This window comes from Aotus nancymaae, unplaced genomic scaffold (assembly GCF_030222135.1).
Source record: "Aotus nancymaae isolate 86718 unplaced genomic scaffold, 86718_ANA_hifiasm-v0.15.2.pri h1tg000004l, whole genome shotgun sequence".
Classification (NCBI taxonomy): Eukaryota; Metazoa; Chordata; class Mammalia; order Primates; family Aotidae; genus Aotus; species Aotus nancymaae.
In genome coordinates, this window is record NW_026988415.1 from 31,697,758 (window position 1) to 31,712,227 (window position 14,470).

General features: G+C 38.3%; 1 pseudogene; it reads right to left on the reverse strand.

The window, feature by feature from the left end:
* LOC105733763 (sodium- and chloride-dependent neutral and basic amino acid transporter B(0+)-like) overlaps positions 1-5,511 on the reverse strand; it is a 33,930-nt pseudogene extending 28,419 nt beyond the window's left edge.
* Between the last annotated feature and the right edge of the window lie 8,959 nt (positions 5,512-14,470).

Below are 14,470 nucleotides of genomic sequence, written 5' to 3' on the forward strand. Positions count from 1 at the left end.
TGACTTGCCTGCTTCACAATGGGTAAGGCCTGAGGACATATGGAACTAACCACACCCTTAATTATACTGGCAAGCAAAACCTTGGCTGCACTTAGCACGCAATTAAAGCAACTTATCAGATTTTACCTTAAAGTTAAAAATTACTTAAAAAGTTAAAGGACTTACCATTATAGCCTGTAATCGAAACTACTGAAAATAAATATATATGCAAGGAGTGTAAGAATAATAAAATGTGTGTTTTAGTAAAAGGTTATAGGAAGTCATGGATATGTAAATTTTTGCCTAGGGTTAAAGGATTGTTTTGAGTTATGAAAATCTGAAGGCTCAAACAAGTGGTGAAAGGACTGTGGAAATTAATCTCACAAAGGGGTTCTCTATGTGAACATACTGACTAAATTCAAAAAGGTATTATATGACTTTTCTGTAAACTGAACATTGAAATAGAACCACAACCAGGTATTCTTAAGGTGCGGATCTCTGGCAAAATATGTAAAGGGTTATAAAAGGTTTTTGCTTCTTAAAATTTCTGAGTCATAGTTTTGGCAAAATAAATAACGTATGGTAATCTGGAATTCTATTTTATAATATCAAGTCCTTTAAACATATTTAATAGGTATCCCAAAATCAAACTTCAGTTTCAAAATGGTCTTTCCTGATGCCTGGCTTTTGGATACTTCAGAGGGCCCCCAGAGTTTCCAGAGAAACAAAATAAACAGGATTATTTGACATGGTTACGTACATAGGGTGGCCAAAATGATGTTCAATCTTCTTTAGGTTGTATTTTTGTGAGTAATGCTAACATATGTTCCAAAATTGTATGGGATTTCTAAAATTCTAATGTCTAAGTATATACTGTCAGTCATAATAAGGTTGTTATATTAAGTCATTGTAAACCACTGAAATAACCAAACTTCGTCAATTGTGATAGTAACTGTAACTATCCTGGACATTTTGCTATTCACGGACAATTGTTGTCTTGTTTTAATCCTTTTCAAAAGGTGCTTGAAAATAAGCTATAAAACTTTATCAGGTGCTTTCAAATACAAGCTTCTGATAATTTTTGAGATTATGACATTGGAATAAAGAAAATTGTACAGGACCCATGAAGAGCTGATATGTTCATGAATATCATGTAAAACGAGAGTTAACTAAGTAAACTGAACTGAGAAAGCTGAAACAGCCTTTTTGACTTTTGCTTAGAATATTACTGATACATGTTTTGCTTTTCAGAGTCAAGAAAACTTATTTTGAACTATTTACAACCCTTAATAATTGAGTACACTCCTGTCATCAAAATTTAGATCATGTTTTTTTCTCTCTGCCTGGTTCCTCTAGAATTTGGAAACTATCTGTAAGTATTCTTATGGCCATATAGTTGTTTGCATCAGCACAATAAGAATCACTTTTTCTTTTGCAACAGGATACAATAAGAAAAACTGGATATTTCACCAAGGCTTTGACTGTACGTGTATGCTTCTCTTTAAGGAGTAAATCTCAACTTGCAGAGCCAGTAAAAGCCCCATGAGAGACTGGTCTTATACCCTCATTTACACAGTCCCTATAAAGGATTCCTGACCTGTGATCAGTAAAGAATGTCACTTTCTAACAGGTCCAGGAGCTCCAAGTATATCTTCGGACAATAAGAGGAGAGGATCACCTAACTCACAGGTATTTGAGGATACAAACCCATGGCTGGCCTTTAAAGGCCTTATCTGAGGTTCCTTGTGGAACAGACTCCCATCGAAGCCAATCCAAAAGGTCTTTATAGAAAGAGTTATTCTTGCTGTACTTTATGCAAATAATTAGGCCAAGTATAAAACTAAAGTCTATTTTGCAAATTGTTCAGTCTATGATGATTTTTTTTAAATGAGAACTGGAGAGAGAAATCATGTTTTAAAACTTATCATACATTTGTCATTAAATTCTAAGCTTATTAGTTGTTTTTAAGTTTTTGCCTACATTTTTAGACTAACCCTGCTTGTTCCTGTGAAACAATTGGCAATATCCAGCTCAACTCATAAATAATGAAAGGGATGGGTAATATAGAACTCTGAGTCAATATTCTAGTTCTGAGCAATTTAATCCTGCAAAACCTGCCAGGTGATAGGATGCCCATCACTCAGAGATTTTGTTTGGGGAAGGTAAGACCAAGGGAGCCAACCAATGCTGGGAGCCAATCAAAGCCAGGCACCATGCACCCAAATCCTAGCAAGCATAACTATACCTACTAGTTATCTAGGTGTGTCACAAGACATCCTTTTCTCTTTCTTGCTGGAGGAGGATTCAGTTCCACAGCTTTACCTGAGTATTTGGCTTACGATAAGGAGTCTATGCAAACCGCCCCCCCCAACACATTTTTTTTTTCCCAAACTCAATTTCAAGTTTTGAGTCAAATCCCTAACAAAGAAAACTTTAAGGGATCCAGAGGCAGATGACAACAGAGGTAAAAAGGCCACACTAATATCCATGGCATAGTGAGTTTTAGGGAATTTAAGGCTACTGATAGCAGGGGAAATAGTGTAACAGGGTCACAGGATGGGACGGGGCTCAGCTCCTCCCCAATTTGATGTGTCTGAGTTTCTTGTCCTCTCTTTGCTCCAAGAATGGGGGAAAGGGCCCTGGTGGCATGATGAGCTGACCATTTAAGTAAATATTGGACCCAAAGAGTTTAGCAGAAATCTATTTATTAGGCAGAGAGAGAGAGTGAAAGAGAGAAAACGAGAAAGCTCCTACACTGCCATAGGAGGGGAATCCACAGGAGATATCCACACAGGTAGAGAGGGAAAAACAGCTCCCAAGTTGTGGGAGGGGATCCCAGAGAGAGAAATCTGCCCAGGTAATGGGCAGTGGGGTTTTAACTTTAAAGTTATTCCCACTCCATTCATGTTCTTGTCCAATGAGAAGAGTTCTTTTAAACTTCCTCTGGAGTGATTGATCTTTGATTCTAGATTGGTTGCTTGGGCCCACAATGGAGCCCCTCCTTTCAGGGCTTTTGGTGGGCATTCTGAACAAAGGAAGCTCCCCTGGAATTTCTATCTACCCCACGCACAGGAAAGTTAGAGAAAGAACTCTAGGTTCCTGGATGGGGAGGTGGAAGGAGGCATGGCACTGGGAAGTTCTTGCCTTTGAAACCATGCCCCTTGTAGACTCAGGAAGACAGGTTTTCTACTTAACACAGTCCCTCAATAGGGCATACACCGGTAAGAGTGGATGATTCCCACCCCCTAGGCTCCCTTGCTCCATGTGTGCAAGCCACTTTGGCATTCGCGGCAGCACCTGCCAAGGTTACCAGGACTCAGGGATGCAAGGATGAAAGGATGAAAGAGGGAAAGAGGATACTCTTTCTTCTTTCCCTCACATACCTAGTGTATCTGCTCAGAAGAAAAGAGAACAAGAGATGCCTGCTCCCCTCTTTCTAGAGGGGTAATCATTCCTCTTCAGTCTGTACCACTTTTGAATATATTCTGAACCTCTGGAACTCCTTTGAAAAAAGCAGCATTATTATTTTTTTTTCTCCCTGATTCTCTCTTCACAGATAGGTAATTGTGTCTCCTTACTATGGGACACTACCCTGCACCTTCCAGACTGGAGTGAATTTCCCAATCCTTAAACTGGTTGGCTTAGGATTGAGCTCAGTGGAAGGGAACCGAGAAGTCCAACAGGCTGACAAAAGGATAAAGTTTTTCTTACCAGTAGGGCTTTTGGCCTCCCTCTCCCTGTGTGAACTGGAAAAAGGCCTTAGGATTTCTTAGCTGCCCTTACCCCTCTCCTTGTTTCATTTGGATGCATGTTTTCTAATAACCTGGTTTGCCTCTTCTTGACTTCAGGCCATCAAATTCCAAACGGTCAAAACAATCAGAGTTTTGGATAATGACCATTTCTGCTGGGAACCCTTAGATATACCTCTGGAGCTCTGACTGCTGCTTCTCCCAAAACAGTGCCCCCATCAGCAGGAAGCAGTTAAGACTGGTCTTCATCCTTATCCATATTTTTTTCATTCTAATGTCAGTTAGATGTACTTATTTAGAGGGGGAAATGAGACAGGTGAGAAGGGCTGCCTGGCAAAACTCCAGCAGACCTGCACACTGAGAGGAGGGCTAACTGGCGTGGAGCCACAGAAGTTTGTGCAGTTTGCAGCATCGAGGATCCTGGGCCCTCCTCTTTCTGTGTAAAACCTGGGGTTCAAACTGCGAGGCAGGAAGTGCACAAGCGGGGACTCTGGCTTTGCAGAGAATCTCTGTCTTTTTTTCCCGCTTTTCACCCTATAACACCCTGCCTTACCCTTCAAATTGTCTGTGAGCCTAAATTTTCATGGCCCTGTGGCAAGGACCGCATCTTTGGTTGAACTAAGGAGAAGTTCTGCAACAATATGGTGCCTCAGACCATCTGTCCTCACATCTACAGAAAAGTTCCCAATAATGGACAGTATTAAAATGAATAATCACTTCCTGCGGCAAACCCAGTCTTTCAAAATTTTGCCAAACTTTTGTGCAGAGGGCTAGGAGGCATTTTTCCTCCAGATTCTGAGTATCAAAGCAAGATACAATCCAGAGGTGTATAAGCTGGTGGTGGTGAAGAGAGCTGGTTGCCCATTCTGAAAGAGAAAATAGAGATGTCTTTCATTTCCTTTCTCTTTCAGTAAAAACTCAGGGTATGATGGAGAGAGAAAGTGATTGACCTCCCTTTCTCTTCCATCTTTCTATCCCTGAGTCCCGGTGAACTTTGCAGGTGCTGGCCACAGGTATCAATGTGGTATGCACCCATGTAGTAGGGAAAACCTAGAGAATAGGCATTAACCTCCCTCATCTATCCCTCTATTTTCCTCTGCTGTCAACAACCGTCGCATTTCCTGGGCCCATTTATACCATGGAGCATAGCCTCCTTCCATGGGGTGGGGGTGGTTCGGTGGGCAGGAATTGGTCCTGCTCATTTACATTGTGCCTGTTGTTCATCTTTGGATCCCTCAGACCTTGTTTTCCTTTCCAGGGCCTCAGCCAGCAACTTAGAGTTAAGTTTGGAACTGAAAAGATATTTCTGAGGCTGGTTGTCTCAAATGGACCCTGCCAAATTTGCAGTTATCAGCTAGAAGTAATCGTTCCTCCATTAACTTCCCTATCAAAAACAGAGTGCAGGGGAGGGGGAGCCCACTCAGAAAAGGGGGAAAAAAGAATTTAAGGAACAAAATGGGGAGGTCTAAGGGAAATAACCCCTTTCTCAATCCAAGTGGGTCTCTTTAATCCTTGTATTCCTCCTCTGGTTCAGACTGAGTTGAATTCCGTGGCCAGGGGAAAAAAGTTTCATTGGCATGGTGCATGAGAAGCACCCACCTGTCAGCCTTGTGGGGTCCCAGCAATAGCCACTTTTTTTTTTTTTTTTGCACCTGGGCTGGAAAAGGAGAGGATAAGGGGATGTGCCCTGAGCTGTGCATGCCTGCAGCTGTCGAGGTGGAGGTGGAGGTGGTATGCACACGTGTTCTGGCAAACCATTGGGGGTTTCTGTGGGCCAGTTCATGTTGGCAAGGTGGTGGGCAAAGGCTATGGGCAAATGCATACTGGTGGGGGCCCATCTGAAAAAACTCTGCTCTGTAGGCAGGGTCTGCCAGTGAAAGAGCTATGACAGTGATTGCTGGCAAGCTATCCAGTGGGGCTTCTGAGGTTGCACTGCAAGCAGCTGGGGCCATGCAGGAAGCCCAGGAGAGACTAGAAGACAGGGAGGTGCTGAGATCAGACTGGCTCTTTTTCTGTCTATCCAGGCCTGGCAGTCAACAAAGCGCAAAGCCACATAGAGAAGCGTGGCAAGCCTTGGGTGGTGGGTGTCCCTAGCTGTGTTCCACTGAAGCTGTTCCTGCGCCAAACCCTGTGGACTCTGTGCAGGCTCTAGTATCATCCCTTCCAACTCTCCAAGCAGCAATCCCTGACAGCTTGAATGTGTTGGGGAGTTGTGTGGTCTCTTGCAGCCTAGGACATTGTAGGTTTATGGTGCTAGTAGGACACTCCACGCCTATTTAACTCACCTCTTCCCCAGATTCACTCAGGACCAGGAAAGAGTTCTTGTGTTCAGCAACCCCATGGTTCCCAGCTTCTTCAGGCCAGGGTCTGCATCCTCCTTCCACTCACTCTCAATGCCTTTCTTCCAAAGATCTTCTCAGAGTTGGCTGGTCCTCTTGATGGTCTTGTCTCTTGGTGGCAGAAATTCTTCTTGGCTGCATGTAGTCAGCCATCTTGGCTCCCAATAAACATATGTATTCTTAAAACTGTTTTCATCCTCAGATAGAACTGATTTTAAAACAGATTTGAATGAGTAAAATATTCTTGAGCCAGATTTTGACTTACATAGGCTTCCATTTGCATATCAACAAAGTGAAACATGAGCCCTGTGCCCTTTTCTCCTCTACTGACTTTCTTACTTACAGTCAAAAAGACTATTCTTTTTTCATTGAATTATTTTGGCATTCTTATCAGAAAGCAATTGACCATAAATGTGTGGGTTTATTTCTACACTTTCAATTATATTTCTTTAACATATATGGCTGTCTGTATGTCACTACCACACAATCTTGATTACAGGAGCTTATGTTTTGATATTGTGTCAGTCCTCCCACTTGGTTCTTTTTTTTTTTTAAATTGTTTTGGGTAGTCTAGGTACCTTATATTTCCATATGAACTTTAAGATCAGCTTCTCATTTCTACAACAAAAGGAACTTAGACTTTGACAAAATTTGTAGTAAATATGTAGATCAATTTTGAGAGTATTGCCATTTTGACAATATTGGTTTTCCAGTCCATAGCATGGGTTGCTTTTATATTTGCATGCATCTTTAATATATTTAAATGTTTTTGTAATCTTCAGGGTATTAAGTCTTGTACCTCTTTGATTAAATTTTTTTCTACATATTTTATTATTTTTATAGTAAATGGAATTGTTTTCATAATTTGATTTTTATATTGTTCATTGCTAGTGTATAGAAATATATTTGTGTATATTAGTCTTGTATCACGAAAATGTGCTCAATTTATTTATAATAGTTTTTGGGGAATCCTTAAGAGTTTCTGTGTACATAAGGTCGTGTCATCTGTGAGGAGATCTGTTTTACTTCTTTATAATTTGATGACATATATTTTTTGTTACATATTCTGGCTAGAATCTTACTACAATATTGAATAGAAATGGAGAGAGCAAGCAGCTTAGTCTTGTTCCTGACCTTAGTGAGAAAGCTTTCATTGTTTTACCATTAAGTATGATATTAGTTCTAGGTTGGCATACTTGCTCTTTATTAGGTTAAAGACGTTTTAACCTATTACTTATTTGTTGATTGTTTCATGGCAAAATGATGCTGAAATTTGTCAGATACTTTTTCTGCATCTATTGATAAGATAATGGGATTTTTGTGCTTAATGCTATTAATATAGTATATCACATTGATTTCCTTATGTATGTTGAATCACCCTTATATTTTTGGGATAAATCCTATGTGGTTGTGCTACGTATTTCCTTTTGCATATTGCTGGATTTTTTTTTCCTGGCATTTGTTTAGAATTTTATGTCTATATTTATAAAATATATTGGTGTATAGTTCTTTTAATGTTTTTCTGGTTTGGGTTTACCCATTTTCTTTTAGTCTTCTGCAGTTAGGTATAGATGTTCACACTTCTGTTGACACTGTTCTAGCAAAGGTTAGAAAATTTGATGTTCATGTCTTCTTTATCACTATCTCTGAATAATTTATCATTAATTTTTGACTTTTAAAAATCCTCTATTTCATCAGCATTTATCCTTTGAAGAACTAAGTTAGGAGATATCACCTATTTTGTGCCTCAAGAATAGAAGGGGGTAAAGTTGGTGTTTGTGTTCAAAAAGGATTTTTACAGAGCAGTGACCAAATTAGATAATTGCTATCATTGTTCTGATTATCATAACAATAACAACATGTGTATTACTGAATTCTGCTTTTTCTGTGCTAGGCACTGCATAGAAAAACAAAACAAAACTTTAAAGAGCTTTCCCTCTGCATGGTCAATGAAAACAGTGTGATTTAGATGTTAAGCCATTGGCTGCTTCTCCATCTCGGATTACCTTCCATTCTCCTTGGCTAGTCTTTTTTGTATCTGAGTATGGAAAGACTGCCTGCTTGAATGTGATCAAAGTAACATTTATTCACTTGTTAATCAACTGGTCTTTACTGAACTTCAATTATATACCAGACATTGTTCAAGGGGAAGGGAATACAGCAACAAATAAGATAGATATAGTACATGTTACCATGAAACTTATCTTCTTGGAGTGACATGGATATTACATTCTATTGTGGGGTCAACAAACTTTTGGTGTAAAGGAAAATATTTTCAGCTTTATAGACCAGATGATCTCTGTCACACATATCAAGCCCTGTGGTTGTGGTACAAAAGCAGTTATAGAGAATGGATAAATGAATGAGTGTGGATATGTTCCAATAAAGCTTTATTTACATAAACAGGTCGTGGGCCAGGTTTTTCCCTGTGATGTAATTTTTCAACACTGGTCTAAATGCATAATCGTGAATACAGGAAATAAAATGGAAGCAAAATAGGGGATTTATTTTCTCACTATAAAGTCAGGCAAAATCAGAATGAGCCTGTGAATCCCAATTTCCTGAGACCTATAAATTATGCACAGGAATGGTGAATATAAAACTGCACTATCTTGCAATAAATGGGGAATTATTGTGATTGTTCGATGACAAGTCTTGTACAACTTATTCTTAAATCACTTTGTGTTATTATCAAACAATTTAGTTTCAAACTTTTGGTATTCTGAGTCACAATTTTGGTTGCTTTTCAAGTATGCCTCAATGAAGCATAACTTTATAATGTCTACTCTTCACACTAAAACCTCACCTCTGACATTTTGTTCCTTTGTGGGCCAGAGTAGACAAAACACATGTAATATCTAGAGTTGGTTCCAAGGGTAGATTAAGTTTAAGTTTGCTTTGATTTTTTTTTAATGGATTATAAAATCCGTAACTCGAGCAATGCCAGGAACTCATCAGCTATTTGGCATTTCTGAGACAGTTTTGAAATGCTGGAAGTTATTCTTTGCCCAGAACTGTCATGGGAGATATGGAACCTCTGAAAAGGGTCATTTTGAACAGGAGATTGTAATAGTAATTACAGAATAATTTCTCGTTAAAAACTTCCTTTTAGATGCAGTTATTTTGAAGCAACATGCTTTATGCTCTGGCAGCTTGTTTTGGTTCACAGGTGCTATTAGCATGCAGGAGATTTGAAGCATTTTAGTTCATTCTTTGATAAAGTACAAAAGTTAACGTTTAAGACATGATCTCTTTTGTTTATATGTTCTTCTGATTCTTGTGAAAGGTCTGGTTATGCAGCTGTATGATGAGACTTGATTCCTATTTTTCTTTTTGTTGTCATCTTTGAGATGAGCATAAATAATCTTGAATTCTCTTGCTTAATATATTCTGTGAGGTGAAGTGGTTTTCCGTGGTGGTTTAACCTTTGTAGTATTATGTATGTTGGCAAGATGGACATGCCTTTCTGTGAGGGTCCCGTAAAATTAGTTTATAGAAAGGTTGCCACCTTCAGTTAATTGGAAGGAACAGGAAGGAAGCCTTTATATAATAACACCACATTACGGAAAATTTATTTCTGCAATAAACTTCTGTATGCATTAAATTTTTCTTTTAAACAATTGAATTGTGACCCCAGATTCATTCTTCTCTGAACTGTGATAAGAACTTTTTTATTATTAAGTAAAGATTAATTATTCAGTTAATAGGTATTTGTGACTGTGACCTACACTTAATATAAATTGAGAAAAGTATAGCCAGTTACACACACCTGCACACACATGTAAGTTTGAATAATTAACCATCAAATTTTTCACTCTCCCCTCATTGAGAAGAAGAATCCATAAACTGATCTCGGATAGTTTCTCCCAGCTCTCTTAATATCTACCCTCAAAATAATCTTATTTTTTAATTTTTTGAGACCAATAGTCAGCAGATAGATTTCTAAGAAGGCATGTAAAATTTGATTAATGAGCCAAAGGTCATATTGCATAAAAGATATGACAGAAAAACATTAGAAAGTTTTCAGAAAAATGTTTGTGAGGAAATACTTCTCTCTAAGTAAACATTTCTACAACTGGCTGATTGCTTTTATGGCATGATACAGTGGATGGACAAAGAAGGCAAGTGAATAGTGCAAAAAGGGACCAGAAATTAAAGACGTAGTGTAGGTCATGGAGCCAAATGGATAGCCCTCAGAGCACACTGAAAAAATTATATGTATGTAAGAAAGAGTAGTTTCTCTTATTTTCACTTTATTTCCACTATAATTTCATTTCCACTATAGCCCTTACTGTAAACAGTTGTAAACAAAATGGAATTTCCTTTTTAACAACCTGTCCTCACTTTTTCTTTATAAATCAGAAGGATTGAAAAAGTGGGAAAATAATTCTCCTTTATGTTAAAATTGTCCAAATACAAAGAAAGCTGTTTCTAAAGGTGGTAAGTTTTCTATTATTAGTAGGTTCAACTGTAGGTTGATTAGAAGCCACATGGGGGTAGTAAGAGCACATGATCCAATCAGGCTCACAACTAGACCTAGTAGCACCAAAAACAGGGAGAAGGAACTAATAGTCTGCAACATAAAAATCTATTGAATTATTTTCCCAGTAGACATAGGCACCAAGTAAATTTATGACTCAATTATGTTGGTCTGTCCCAAGTAAATCCTCTACATTTTTTAAGATGGATCATTAAAGACAAAGAGAATCATATTCTGCTACAGTGTCCTCCTGGACTAAAAAGAAATTTGATTTAGGATATCTGTTTTTTTTGTTTTGTTTTGTTTTGTAAATTAAATTTATAATAATATTTAATGTACTTTCTAGTTCAAAATTCTAAAAATAAACAGTGCTTTTTGTGTAAGATGACATAAAGAGGTCTCAACATCAACAGCCTAATATAATTAGAAATGTAACATGAAAATAAGATATTCTAATGCTTTCACATAGTATCTCTAATAAGGTTGGATCAATATACAAAGAACTGCAGAATGCAATAAAAAGAGCAAGATGTGACACACTAAACATTTTGTTTTTAAATTGTTTTCCAAATATCCTTTCATACCTGGCTACTGACAATAAATTCCATAAATTTTAAAAATTATAATCTATTGAATAGACATTTACTCAGAAATATATACATATAGCCAAGAAGCACATAAAAAGATATTCAATATTATTGGTCATCAGGTAAATACAAATCAAAACTATAATGCGATACTTCACACCCACTAGGATGGCTAGAATCAGAAAGAAAATAAAAAGAGTTTAAAACATGGGAAATGGTGGATAGGAGGCAGAACCAACTTGCAGCTCCACTTGGATGGACATAGCACCATCCAGAGACTCACATGGTAAATTTTGCTCCAAGAACTAAGGCAGGAACATATCAGGAAAGCCAAGGGAATTCACAGACCCTTTGAAGGAGGTAGATTGCTGCTGCAGGCTCTGTAGGACAGCCGAGGAACTGAGTCTGCTTGCTTTCTCAGCTGTGAGATATGTAACCTGGGGCAAGTTTTCAGCCCTGCTCACAAACTGCCTAAAAATAAACTCTGTGCTGTTGGTGGGGAGAGCACGGTAGGAGTGAGACAGGCCTTTCAGGCTGCAGGCTGAATGGGAGCTGGGCGGAGCCTGTGGCTGCCGGCTTTCACCCACTTATATGGCTCTCTGTGTAATGCAGCAGAGGCAGGGAGTTACATAGCTGTGCGATGCAGTTATCCCCCTGGGAACATAAAATCCATTGGCTTGAAAACCACCCCCTGTTCCCCATAGCAGTTGCAGCAAGCCTCACCCAAGGAGAGTGTGTGCTCAGACACATCTAATGGTGCCCCCACCTAATTGTTTTTCTCTACCTGCCCTGGTAGCCAAAGGCAAAAGACATAATATCTTGGGAACTCTATGACTCTGCCTGAACCTAGGGTAAGCTTGTAACCTCCCTGTGAGGTATTCTTGAAAATGATTGCAGGCCAACAAACACAAAAGTAACACACTAAACAAAAATACAACCAAGGACTCTCAGAGTCCAATTCACTCCCCTGTTACCTCCACTGGAGTAGTTGCTATTATCCACAACTGAGAGACATAAAGATGGATGACATCATAGGACTTTTTGCAAACACTCTATAGTACCAGCCCAGAGCCTGGTAGTTCTGCTGGGGGGGCTAGATCAACAAGAGAAATAAAAATCACTGCAGTTTGGCTCTCAGGAAGCTCCATCACTAGGGGAAGAGGGGAATGCTAAATCAAGGGAGCATCCTGTAGGACAAAAGAATCAGAACATCAGTCCTTGAATCCCAGATCTTTCCTCTGATATGGTCTATGCAAATGAGAAGAAACACAGTTCTGGTAATATGACAAAACAAGGTTCTTTAACACCCCCAAAAGATCACACTAGCTAATCAGCAATGTATCCAAAACCAAGAAGAAATCTCTGAATTGGCAGAAAAAGAATACAGAACATTGATTATGAAGCTGAGCAAGGAGGCATGAGAGAATGATAAAGTCCAACTTAAAAAAAAAAAGCTACACTGAAATAGATAGCATAAGCAAAAAACAATCACAACATCTGGAAATCAAAGACATATTTAGAGAAATGCAAAATTCACTGGAAAATCTCAGCAATAGAATGCAACAAGCAGAAGAACGTCAGAACTCAAAAGGCTTTTGAATTAATCCAACAAAGACAAAAAGAATTTTCAAACATGAGCAAAGCCTCCAAGAAGTTTGGATTATGTTAAATGATCAAATCTAACAATAATTGATATTCTTGAGGAAGAAAAAAAAATCAAAATTTTAGAAAATGTAATTGAAGGAATAATTAAGGAAAACTTCTGTGGCCTTGCTAGAGATCTAGACATTCAAATACAGGAAGCTCACAGAACACCTGGGAAATTCATTGTGAAAAGATAATCACCTAGACACATAGTCATCAGGTTATCTAAAGTCAGGATGAAGGAAGAATCTTAAGAGCTGTGAGGCAAAGGCATCAGGTAACCTCTAAAAGAAAACCTATCAGATTCACAGCAGATTTCTCCCCAAAAACTTTACAAGATAGAAGAGATTGGAGTCCGATTGTTAGCCTCCTTAAACAAAACAATTAGCAGCCAAGAATTTTGTATCCCACAAAACTAAGTTTCATAAATGAAGGAAAGTTAGTCTTTTTCAGAGAAACAAATGCTGAGAGAATTTGCCACTACTAAGACAGCACTACAAGAACTGAAAAAAGGAGCTCTAATTCTTGAAACAAATCTTCAAAATACACCAAATTATAATCTCCTTAAAGCATACATTTCACAGGACCTATAAAACAATAACAATTTTTTAAAAAAAAAAAAGGTATTCAGGCAACGAATAGCATAATGGATAAAATAGTACCTCACATCTCAATACTAACAATAAATATAAATGGCCTAAATGCTCCATTTAAAAGATACAAAATGGATAAGAATTCTCCAACCAAGTATCTACTATCTTCAAGAGACACACCTAACACATAAAGACCCACATAAACTTAAGGTAAAATGGTGGAAAAGAAATTTCTATGAAAATGGACACCAAAAGCAAGCCAGAGTATTTATGCTTTTTTTGATACAGAGTCTCACTCTGTTGCCCAGGCTGTAGTGCAATGGTGTGATCTCAGATCACTGCAACCTCTGCCTCCCGGGTTCAAGTAATTCTCCTGCCTCAGCCTTCTGAGTAGCTGGGATTACATGCACCTACCACTATACCTGGATAAGTTTTGTATTTTTTGTTGAGATGAAGTTTCACCATGTTGGCCTGGCTGGTCTTGAACTCCTGATGTCAGGTGATTCACCCACCTTGGTATCCCAAAGTCCTAGGATTACAGGCGTGAGCCACTGTGCCCAGCCGAGTAGCTATTCTTAGACAAAACAAACTTTAAAGCAACAGCAGTTTAAAAATACAAAGAGGGACATTGTATAATAATAAAAGTACTAGGCCAACAGGAAAGTAGAACAATCCTATTTATATGTGCACCTAACAATAAAGGTCCAAAATTTATAATACAGTTACTACTAAACCTAAGAAATGAGACAGACAGTGACACAATAATAGTGGGGGGTTTCAATACTCAATTGACAGTCCTAGACAGGTCATCAAGACAAAGTCAACAAAGAAGCAGTGGACTTAAATTATACCTTAGAACAAATGTGCTTAACAGATATTTACAGAACATTCTACCCAACAACTGCAGAATATAGGTTCTATTCATCAGCACATGGAACAGTCCTCAAGATAGATTATATTATAGGCCACAAATCAAGTCTCAACAAATGTAAAACAAATGTGAACTGTATCAACTACTCTCTGACCACAGTGCAATAGGATTGGAAATCAACTCAAAAAGGAATGCTGTAAACCATGCAAATACATAGAAATTAAATAA